Source organism: Camarhynchus parvulus, chromosome Z, assembly GCF_901933205.1.
Source record: "Camarhynchus parvulus chromosome Z, STF_HiC, whole genome shotgun sequence".
NCBI lineage: Eukaryota > Metazoa > Chordata > Aves > Passeriformes > Thraupidae > Camarhynchus > Camarhynchus parvulus.
The window spans coordinates 47,586,788-47,599,489 of NC_044601.1; positions in this window are offsets into that span (position 1 = coordinate 47,586,788).

Here is a 12,702-nt window from a genome sequence, read left to right on the forward strand (position 1 = left end):
CATAACGTGCAAAAATTTGTATTGAAATGAATGACTTCACAACACAGAATACTGAAGAACCTGGTATTTATGAAAATATGATTTTTGAATTTTTGGTATCCAGTTTGAAAAGGATGAATTTTAGCATATATGATGAGAAATACTTAAATTTTAAGACATGGAACATGAGATCTGGCCCAAGAGCAGGGTGAAACAAACATTCCCTGTTTTATTCATATCACAGGCTGGGCTTATAAAGGAATTTCCAGTGGAATGGAAACAATTTCAGGGTGCCTTGTTGATCACTAATAAACCCAATCTATTAGGAAAACCCAAACTCCACTTAAAAAAATCCAACAGCACTGTCGTCAAAAAAACCACTCCAAACCCAAAAACGACCAACCAGCAAAGCCAAACGTGCTGCCAAGCTTTCTTTTCCATTTGTTTCTGTGTAACAATTTAGGATCCAACAGCACTGTCGTCAAAAAAACCAACCCAAAGCCAAAAAACCACCAACCAGCAAAGCCAAATGAGCTACCAAGCTTTCTTTCCCATTTGTTCCTGTGTAACAATTTAGGCATAAGGAAACTGTTAGATTTTCACCATTTTTCTAATGGTTAGTTACATGACTTGTAAAGGAAATAAGAAAAGCCAACAGCACAGTCCTAGGAAATTTGGTTCCCTGGAAAGCGTTTCTGAAAATTTTAGGAGGTGAAAGGGGATTTAGAGGGCTAGCTCCTGTATTTAGTACCCTAAGGATCATTTATTTGTAGGGCAAGGTGTTTGCTAAACCTGTTTGGAAATAAATCTAATGATGTAGCTTCCATGACAACACCAGGTTAGTTCAATGTCTACAATCACAGAAGCACAAATATTTGGAGGTGGAAGGGACCTCCAAGGATCGTGTTTGGTTACTTCACCCTTAACAAAATTTTCCTAATTTGAATGTTCCTTGATGGAATTTATTCTTTCTTTATTATTTTTCATTGTTTTTCTCCATTATTTCTTTACACCTCATTAGAGACATGCAGACACGATGAATTTCTTCCTCTGCTAAAGTCTGTTATACATTTGAAGATTTAAATACATTCGTTGTTTCTCTCTCAATCCAACATACCCTGTTCATTCATTCTTCCCCCTGAGTCTGTATTCTGGGTATATTCATCATATACCCAGAAATCACCTCCATCATATCTTTATCTAGACCTTGCTATCCCCTATGTTTTTTTATCCGTGAGCTGAAGTGATCTGAATAACAGAAGTACAGATCCAGAAGTGAAAAGCTAAAGTCTTTAACATTTCTAAAATCTAAAGAATAATTCTTACTCATGACATTGAATGTCAGGACAAGAGGGACCTGAACAAACCACAAACATCAGAAACCACTAGCTATGTGCACTACACATTAGGAGATGGCTACATATTCAGTAATTCTGAAGTTTCCAAGAATTTCATGCAAAAAAAAGGGCCTAAAAACCTGCTGTGTAATGGTCAGTTGTTGGTCTGATTTATCTGTAAACCAAAAAAATGCAAGGACGGTTTTGTAAAGAAGGAAATTGGGAGTTAGTAACAAAACCCACCTTTTTTTTTTGCAGAAAACACAGCTTTTTTCCCCCTGCTTTTTTGAAAATAAAGTTTTCTAAGATTCCTACTAAATCTGACATCTTCAGGTACCACGAATTTCTTCCTAAAGCAGTACATGGCTCCGCCATATCTTTCAACTCTATTCACAAATGCAATGGCAGGTTCAGTGACATTTTTTTAAATCTAAACATCGAAAGAAGTGGATTCCTGTATCTTTCTTGTTCTGCTCTGTTGACATAAAAAAATATTGAACATAAACGAATCTACTTTAATCCTGCATTTAATTAAGTATAGACACCAGTGGAATAGGACAGAATATTATGGTAAATAACATAGGGCAGATTATTGTGGTAAAATACATTATTTCAGCAGCTTGCTCCATTACGAAGTTCTTTGTTACCTTTTTCTTATGTTCCACTTTATTCAGATAGATGGTATTTGACAAAAATTTTATGAAATCATGATACTGAATCTTTTCCATGTACAACTCCTGAGAGAGACAGCAATCAATTACATCCATACATTAGGGAATCTGAAGATGGACTTTCCATTTGTTTTGCTCAACTACATCTCAGAACTTCTGCGTCTAGTAAAGTCGTGTATCTGAAAGAAAAACAAATTTGGGTCATAGGACTTGATGCTATCAGAGTGGAGAGTATGAATTTCAAAGCAGATTGAGAAATGTATGTTTGGAATGGGCAGAAGTATGATTTACCTCACAGTTGACAAAACAACAGCAAACATGCATCAATCAAACTAAGCTTTACAAGCATTGCCAGTTGTCACTGGGTGGTTCAAGAATGTTTTGTAGCAGTCATTTGCAAACATTTGAATGTTATTGTTTCTGTGCAATTGAAGAAAGAGATCAAGTGGCAATTGTAACACGGGAAGGAAGTTCTCTATCAGTTTTTATTTACAATCAGTCAATCCATCAATCAATCAATCAAACAAACAAACAAAAATAGGTCAGTTCTACGCAAGAGAAAAAACAAGAATACTTTAGGTCATACTGTAGGTCAAGCAGCGCTATTTTTCTGCTCCATGCAGGAAATTTTGCATGTTCTTTTCAATTATGTCAGCTGTTTTGCTGGAATATCCTGCTGGATCTTCCTACAAAGGTTTTTATAAAAAAGCACTTCACAGGAGCATCTCAGTATTACAGACCCATGGAAAATCAAAGGTGTATCCTATGAAGGCAAAGGCTTTTTTAAAAAAAATCGTGCTTTCCAGTATATAATTTTTTTCTATGATGAAATCTCAGGAAATTGTACTTTACAAGCACAGGTCTGAAGCAATCTGTGCGAACACTGCCTCCAGGTGGCTCTGTGCACGGCTACAGCGCTCGGGAGGAGGGGCCCTCTAATGGCTTCTCACATCCGCACACACGGACACAAACCAGAAGAGCTGTTAATTCCAATTTAGCTTCACAACAGGCTTAATTATACCTGTATTTGCTACTTAACAAGGAAGCGTCTTCTTTACAAGAACTATAAAAGCTAATTAAGTCTCCAGTTGTGCAACATTTTAGTATTATTTTACTTCCTCAATAAAAGGACTGACTGGACTAAAGTTTTTCCTTGAAAATGGCCAGGTCTGCTCTCATCTTAAAAAAAATCAAATTATATACAGTGTAGACAACTATTTTAAATTATAGAGAATGGACAAAGGACAGAAAGGTTGGAACAGGGACAGGACAGAGGCAAAAAGGCACTGTGTGCAATATTAAATTGTGTACAGCACAGCATCTACCACACAACCAGGCAGAATTTAGATGTGATAGGCATGAACATCCATGTCCTCTACAGACATTGCTTTCTGCAAGGGTATACCTTGAAAGGTTCTCGCTGTTATTTTGGCAAGACTTCCCCATAACTGAGCAGTAAATTGAGGCTATATTCTTAAATCTTCTGTTTTTCCTAATGCTTCTATTCATATGAGAATTCTTGTCTCAGACAAATCATTGTTATTCCACCCTACTCTCATACTGCTACACCTATGTTTAATGTGACTGGTTCTGCTGGTTCTTCTAGGCAGACAGGACTCTTAAAAGATAATTAGTATTTGCACAATTGATCTGAAAGACAATTTGCTAGGGCTTTTTTTCAGACCTGAAGCTGTACATGCTCCATTCAGTTCACAGTGATACTGAGGCACAAAAGGACACAAACAAGATTAGCTGTTTTGTCTAGGAATGAAGCGATCCTCATGTATCATAATGATACACCTTATCCATCCTGTGGGAATATAAAACTTCCTACATGTGGGAATATAAAACATTGCAAGGGAGTGAGAGCATGGCCAGGACAGCCCATACTCCAGTTGCTTTTGGCTAGAAAATTAAAATAGCTTATCAGTTTTGTCATGTTATCCTGTGGAAGAATGGCTGCATAGGAGTATGAAAGTAAAGAATTAAATTCTTTGCTTTTATGCTTGACAGAATTGTTACAAACTGCCTAAGGTGTAACAACATAGTAAGTCAGACTTTTGGTTTTTATGTGTAATTTTTACCAGAATACTTAGCTTAGAGTGTCCTGAGGTATTACTGAAAAACTGTGTCTGGAAATTGTCCTCAGCTAAGGACAGAAAGGACATAGGAATATTAATTGCTAGTATTTTTCAAAGTGCATGTAGAAAATAATTTGGCTAAAAAAAGATTTGGCCCTTGGTTCAAATCTTCATGCATAAGCTATGCAGAAGTCCTCTGCAAACCTGATTGGCTATTTTGTTCTCATATGTGGAAAAAAAATATGGATCTAAGTCGCTATTCCCTTGGGTTATTAACAATTGGGCAGATCACACAGGTGAGCACCCAATGCTGACAGACCAAAGGGCTTCACTCCAGACCTGTGGGCTGGTGTGAGTCCCTGTAGCCAGGATCAAAGCCAACAGAGAGTCACATAAGGTAGCTAGAGAAAGCAGAGGTACTAGGACCAAGAATATATTGCATTCACTACTGGATATGTCTTTACTGTTGATGGACAAGCTTAACAGTCTGACTTAAAACAGGATCTGTTTTATCAGAGTGTCTGGTTACTTATGTATCTGAAGCATACAGAGATTTCTGAGCAACATAGCCTTTTCCATTAGTCAGCTTGTTAGCTGTAATAAATCTAACAAATAAACCGAAGTTCTTATCACTCTTTTGCCCAAATGTCCTGGCCTCCTTTCTAAAAGTAGTACCAAAATGTGTGCTGTGCATGTGACAGACTAACCTATTAATTCCATCTTACAGACACCCTACAGCCATAAATGGGGCTTTGCAGACACTTGTGGGACATTCTTCAGGCTTTTCTACTCACGAAGAAAAAATACATCAAAATTCCATAAACAAGAAAAAATCATGTTCATTTACAGGAGAACGCAGTGAAACCTTTGTTATAGCCTTCAGTGATCTGATGCATGGAATTCATTAAAACAATCAAATGTATAATACTCACAGCTCTAGATTTCCTTACACATGAAAGCTTGTTTCCATATGAAAACCTGCTGCCCCTCAGTGGCTTCTAAAGAAAACAACAAAACAATGTCATCAAACATGCAGAACAAGGAGAACCTGCTTAGAATCTGCTCCTGTTGGTTAAGAATAAATTAACATTTAATTATTATAGCTAACTATTTGGTTAATACTAAAGAACAGTCTGATGCCAAGGAATAGTTTGTAAACAGTGTCTTGATGATAATGCCACTTTGTTCTGCTTATTTCCTGAGCTTACCTCCTTCTATCCAAACAATGTCTGTTGCAATTCCTGTAGGGTGACAACAAACTTCGAGTTAAATGTTAGATATAGGTCTTATTAGATCTGTGAAATTTTAAGAAGATACTACAGTAGAGAAATTTTGCATTTCAGAAAACTGGGCCTGATGTTTAGAAGCACAGAGTGTTCACAACTATGGATTAAATAAATTTAACCCAGCACTTTCTCTGACCCAAAAAACTTGTTCATTAAGCAACGAAAATAAGACTGGGATTCATCATCTGAAATAACATCTAGTCTCTACAACCACTAATAGTTCAAATAAACAACAAGGACGTAGCAGAAGGCTATGGTAATGAAAGTGTAATTCATCTGAAGATTTTTATATAATTAGATTACATTTATATAACCTCCCTTCTTGCAATATCTCTATGATTTATATTCTTTTAAAGTCCTTAATTTCACAGGCACCCAGTGAGGTAAAAAAATACTGATCATCTGTGACGGTGGTCACAAGGGTTTCAGGGAGAGAAGAGACGAGATGGGCTCCATGATCAGAAGGCTTGATTTATTAAGTTATGATATATACATCTATTATAACTATACTAAAAAGAAAAAGAAAGGAGAGTTTCCAGAAGCTGCTAGCTACCTAACAATAGAAAGTAAAGAATGAATAACAAACCAGCTCTCTCAGACTGTGTCCGAGAGATCTCAGTTCTGGATTGGTCACCAACTCCAAACATCCAAACTGGGCCAATCCAGGCAGACCTGTTACATTCCACAGCAGCAGATAACCTATTGTTTATGTCTGGTTGCTGAACTTCTCAGCTTCAGCAGGAAAATCCTAAGAGAGGATTTTTCATAAAAGAAATGTCTGTGACAATCATCTTTTACATCTGGGAGGCCAAATCAAAAGAATGAACGGGGCAACATTCAGACTGGGTCATGTAAATTTACTTCACTATCATAAATACTTTGTCCACTAGTGCCTCCAGAAGCTGGATCTTCCAGTCTTGTATAAATAGTGCTCTGAATTGCTGCATGGTACACTCTCATAGGTAGATGCCATGGCAGTTGCAAAACCAAAGGTTTGTACTGACAGCACGCCATCTGACTGTGGCCCTAAAGAGCTTGTCCGTTGTCATGCTGAGGTTGAAGAGGAACAGAAAGCTGTCTTTGGATGCTTCCTAAGTCCTGCAGGTCAGGCAGGAAAAATCTGGGCAAAGAAAGATTTCTGAAAGTAATCCTTTAATGTAATGGTTGTATAGGCAAGTCAGAGGAAAGCACAGTGCCCTTACCTGGCTTCATAATGTCCTATAGGAGCTTCTAGCAGATATTCACAAACACACTTTGCTCTGGGATTCCTTTTTCCCAAGATCTACTTAGCTCCCTCTCTGTGACTTTTTTCCCCCCTTTTTAAGAGATCAAGAGCTTCATTTTCAATTCAAGTGAAGATGATTATAATTGATGTGGATTATGCAAAGCCTTTTGTTGCATTTTCTATTCTGGCACATTCAAAGTCTTGGATCTGAAACACCACTCTGTATTGCTGTTCCAGTTCTCAATCTATAGAGCAATCCCATTTCTTGTTTCAGAAATTTTTGTCTGGTGGATCATATTAGTAATTATGATTAATATGAATATAAGTCACTACATTTAAATTTGGGTCAGTGGATGAATACCATCAGATGAAACTGTCCTTTAGTAAGTCCTTTGCAATCCATAAATAACCCTGATGAGAGCATAACAAAGGCCCTTTGTGTTATTGCAGAGTGGAGCCAAAAATGTTCTCGAAGCAAAGTTTGTTTTCAATATAATTACATACAGCTCATACATAAAACAGCTTCTTGTGCTGAAGACAAAAATGTAGTCTTTTAGATGCTATGAACATCCTCATCTATATTAACAATAGAAACAAATGTATGGCAAGATCATTCATGTTTCACAGGTTTTTTAGTTCTGTTTGATATATTACTTCTAAACTGAGGACACAGTCCTGCAAGAATCTTACTGTTGGCACAAATATCTGCCTGTACAAATAGCCTTGGAGCACTGGGAGTTCAGTAAGCAAATGCAGGGCTGTTTTGCTGTCTTTTGCAGTACTGCCTGTCGCTGATCCTGACTGAAGACTTAGAAACCCTCAGAAAATATAGCAAGTATATTTTAAAACACTGCAGTAAAAGTTGAAAGTAAATACCTAGGGCTCAGGTTTTTGAATATGGTGTGTACTAAGATGCATTCAAACTTTCCAATCAAAGTTAGACAGTTTAAATTTTACTTTAGGAAACTGAGTATGTTCTAAGCCACCTCCATCAGCTGAAGCATCCTGTCAGGATGGTCCATTTTAAGACTCTTCCACAATTAAATAATCATTCCAGTTGGCATGATGGAAACAATTTTGAATCCCACAAGTTTGGTGGGAGAACCAGACAATTTTCCCTGCAAGGAAGTACCATAATTCACCTAGGAAATTTTGTTCCTTAATCATTTGTCCTCACATCACTGCACCCTTCTGTGCCACAGCACAATGACTACAGAGTCAATGCCAATAATATCCTAATTCTCCATTGAGTTGACTCATATATTTCAGCATTTAATCTTTCTTTTTTAGAACGCTAGTGGAAAACAAATTATGATAATCCACAGCGCTGTCTCACTCCTCACTAGCATATGTTTCTCTGCCATTGCAACATCTGGGTTTGTATGGTTCCAGGAAGAATAATTTTTTACAGAAAAGTTGCCCCTGTATAGAAATTTATAGTGACCCATCCCATCTTCATCATTATTCCCACTGAAAGGACAGAAGAGAAGCAATGGCTATGCTACAGTGAGAAGTGGAATGGACCAAAGGACAGAGGTAGTTGGAATACTTCATATAAATGTCACTCTTCTCTGCTGGGGACAGGTCAGAACCCTGGAGGCCTTTGATCAACATAACCAATATTTGTGCATATTGCAATTTACTTTGCTAGGAAGGCATAATCCAGATGCCACAGTTGGAAAATTTTTCTTACTGTTAGAAAAATATTTTTTTTTCCATCTTAGTTTCTGAGGAGTTTTTTCCAACAGGCAAAGGACAATTCTGATCCTGACACAACCTACAAAATAAGGGCAGTATGTAGCTAATATTTCCACCAAAAGAATCATATCTTCAGAGAGCAATAGTCCTCTGATTTTTCTCTTTCACTTTCTTGCAGCACTCTGGGAAAGAAAAGTATTCTTACAATAATGCTATTTTACTGTGACATTACCTGGCAGCTCACCAGGGTGGAGCCAATGCTTGAGCACCACGTCTGTCAGAGAAGCAGGATGTAATAGAAAGCAGTGACTCTACACTACAGGAGGCCTGCAGTACATTAGAGTAGCAGCTGTGCCCCCTCCACTGCTTTATTTCCATTTTCTCACACTTCATACTCTACTGGTAGTATGAACAACTGGGAGAAACAAAGGCAATCCAAACCCCTTTTGCATTTCCCACACACATTTCCCTGACACATTGGTCAGACTAGTCTTGTTCTAAATAACAATCTAGATAAACACAGCCTGGAAATCATTGCATCATTTAGGCTGGAAAAGCCTCCTAAGACCATTGAGTCCAACTGTTAACCCAGCACTGCCAGGCCCACCATTAAACCATGTCCTTAAGTAACACATCTACACATCTTTCAAAGAACTCCAGGGATGGTGACTCAGCCACTTCCCTGGGCAGCGTGGGCAGCTCCAATGCTTGACAGATGAAGAAAGTTTTCCTTAATATGCATCTAAACTTTATATCATCATGTTGTCACACCAACAATGACAACACAAAATTGTAACACAGGGCATAAAATAAATCCCTCACTGTCCCCGAGGTTTCTGGCTTTGATAAAAGTAAGCAAAACTCTAGAAAGCATTTTCTAATGGCACTCAAAGACCAAACCTAGAAAGAAACAAGATAAAATAATATATATGACCTAGGCATATCTGATCTAAAATTTAAAAACTGCCTGCTCATTACCTTGCAGAAAATGAAAATGTAAATTCTTTAAAAAAAAGTGAATAAATATATAAAAATACAAGGTCCCTACCCATGATGGATAATATCATTACATGGAAAGCATAACTTTGCCTTTTCCTTGGTAAGTAACTATCGGTTTCTTAAGGCCAGGATTGAAGGCACCTGAGATGGTAGTTCATGTTTGGGCTCAGGTGTTTATTATTTCTTATCAGTGAAACAGTCTCACAACCATGAGTTTGGCAGCCTTTCATTAGAAGGCGCAAAATGGCTAACAATCTCTTGTTACAAGGTCTTTTAAGACTAAACAGTCCAATTAAGAACTCACACCTAGATTATTTTCCCTTTTAACCCAATAACTGATCCCACAGAGCCTGCAATGCAGACTTTTCTGTCCAATTACAAAATGCCACCCAAACCCATGAAGAAGAAGGAAGAAGAAGATGAAGAAAAATGTAAAGAAGAACAGCCTGCCTCCAACCTAAAACCTCCATCTTACTAGATTTTATTCTATATTCTAAAACACCTGACTTCAAGTTTTCCACGCTGTGACATTATGCCCCTCTAACTAACTACACACCCGTAATCCCAGTGCTGTCAATCAATTTTGGAAGTCTTCTCCACAGCCTCAGGTCAATTGCAGTGCTCTCTTGTGGGTCTGTGCCTTTAAGTGCAGAAAGTTTAAAATTCGTACCATCCAGGATTCCAACAGTAACATCACAAGGGAACAGATTATTTTACTGGTATGACTTAAATAGATCTCATCACCAAATAGAAGATATGCCCCAAGGATTAGTATGCATTTTATATTTACAGCTAAATCTCTGGAAATAAAATAGTTAAATAACTGCTTGTGTAAGCAGTTTCAAGCTATCTTATAACATGCAGTGACTTCATATGAGATCCAGAGGAAAACATAAACCCCATAAGGAATGTGTTGTGTTAAGGAAGGAAACTTCCCTATACACAATTCAAATGTCATAATTAAAGGCTGGCAGAAAAGGGTTCCAGAAGAGAAGAACCTACAAAACAGCTTTTTTCCAGCAGAAAAAAAAAATTGAAAAAATAATAGTAGATTTTGACTCTTGAAACCTTAAACCATGGGGAGAGTCTACCAAAGCAGAACTACCTGCAGCAAACTTTAAGGTAATGTGGCACGTGTTCTCAACACACTGTGACCATCTATATAGCTATGTAAACTGGTAGCACACAGGCGGCCTGGGTCCTAATTCTATCCTTAAGCTTGTAGTTCAATAAAACTTCAGAATTAAGTAATGAAAACAATTATCAAATGCACTAGACATCTAATGGGAAAAATTAGAAAAGCTGACCTGAAATTTTTACTATGGAACTTCATTCAAATATGTGGCATTTATTTAGACAATTCAGTACTCAGTGAAGAGCAAGCCTCGTAGTAGAACTAAATCCCTGTGTTTTACTTTGTTTCCTAACATAGGAAATACTCTGTATTCTGCCATAAAGAATATTCCATAGTTCTCCATCAGCTAACTTCCCAGTGAATTAGTTTTTGTTCTGTGGGCAATTGCTTTGATGAAGTTGCTGGGACGCAATTATCCTTCATCCAGCTTATTTCAGGAAACAATTTGGAGGGACCGTGTTGTTCAGCAATGGCTAAAATAGCAGCAAATCTGTCACACAAGGACTAAGCCACTGAGGGTGGGCAACTGCTCAACTGTAGGGTCCCATGAGATCTCCCCAAGTGTGGGAAATGGCTCAGATCTTTGGGATTGAGTTGAATGAAGAACAATGTATATGAGTGTGTGTATGCATTCACACACAAGTGAACATGTGTTTTTAACAAACATAGCAGTGAAGGGAATCTCTGCGGATGCAGACAAACAAGTTGGCAAAAAGCAAGATTCCGCAAAGGTGACAGAACAACGTGACAAAAAAAGAATTTTTGGGTCTCTGTGTGTAAAGGTTCAAATGGAAAGAGACATTTGTTCTGTACTTGAGTTCAATATACAGGGCTAATCTCTAAAACTGATTGATATAAAATACTTGTGTATTTTTTTTTTTTAGTGTACCCTAATATTTCAAACGTGATAGCAATAATGTGAAATATTAGGCAGAGAGGAGCAAAAAAATAAAATATCTGCAATTAGTTTAATTTCTGGGGTTTGGGTCTATGTTTTTGAAATTGATTAAAGGAATGCTTTCAACTACTTGATTTATGAAAGTGACAAGCATGTTGTACTTATGTAGTAAAGCCATTGAACAAATTAGGTGAATTGTTTGTTTAAATATCTTGTGTTCTGTAGCAGAAAATGTGTAGCATGATGTTTTAGTTCGCTGTATGCCTATCAGAGAAACCGATGCACATCATGACAGTGTTAATGACAACAGAAGAGGCTGTTACTGACTGAAATTACTACATTGGAAAAGAACCTATACCACATATATACTACAAATGAATTGCAGAATTTTCTTTATTTCCTTTAAAAGCAAACAAACAAACCAAACAACCAAACAACCAAAAGTTAAAAAGAAGAAAGAAGTAGTTCAGCAGATGTATTACCCTGTATTTCAGGGTATCTGTGCTGTTCCAAACATCATGTTTTTGATGCAAATCCAAAGTTATGTACATGCTGAATACTGTAATATACTCAAAATATTACTTCCCTCCCTGTTGTAATTGCAAGAGCTCATAGATGATTTAAACGATGCCTCTTTCACAAAGATGACTCCATATGAGAATCAAAATGTCTCATGGGAACTGGGAATTATAACTAGAAATCAAATCCAACCCCTGTCATGAGCAGTGCCAGTTGCAAAATGAAAGAAAATTGAAGAAAATGGAAGTAAAAAGCATGCAGAAAAAAGCTGATCAAAGATGAAGGCACAGAAACTATTGCTTTGATTTAAGTGTTAGTAACATTTCAAGGAAAAAGATGAGAAAATAAAATACCTCTGTGATGTATATACTCAGAGGCCAGTGGGAAAACCACTTGGAACTATTAATACATAGAGTCAACATTTCAATTCCATTTCGTCATACACCAAAAACACTTTAAGACAAGTTATACTGTCTAAGGAGAATGTAGTAGGGAAAATATTTTTTTCAATCCAAAACTGTAGTTAGATTTTAATTGGGACACTCAAAGGAGGCCAAGTGACAAATGATGGAGATAGACAGCAAAGAAGAAAATAGTAACTAAATCAAGAAGAGAAGAAAAGTAGGGAAAGTAGAACAGGAGGAAGGAGCAAAACAAACTATTTAGCTCTTGTTGCAGCCCCTGATAGCTTTTGTGTTCCACATCTCTTTCACATTTACTGTGATCTCCCCAAGGATCTCTGTGTTTCACAACTCTAGATATCATGAAAACATATTTGCATAACAGAGTATCCATTTCTCAACCTTCGTTTTTCTTAACTTGCCTCACACCTCCATCATTGACTACAATCTGCGAAAATCATTTAAAGTGCTTT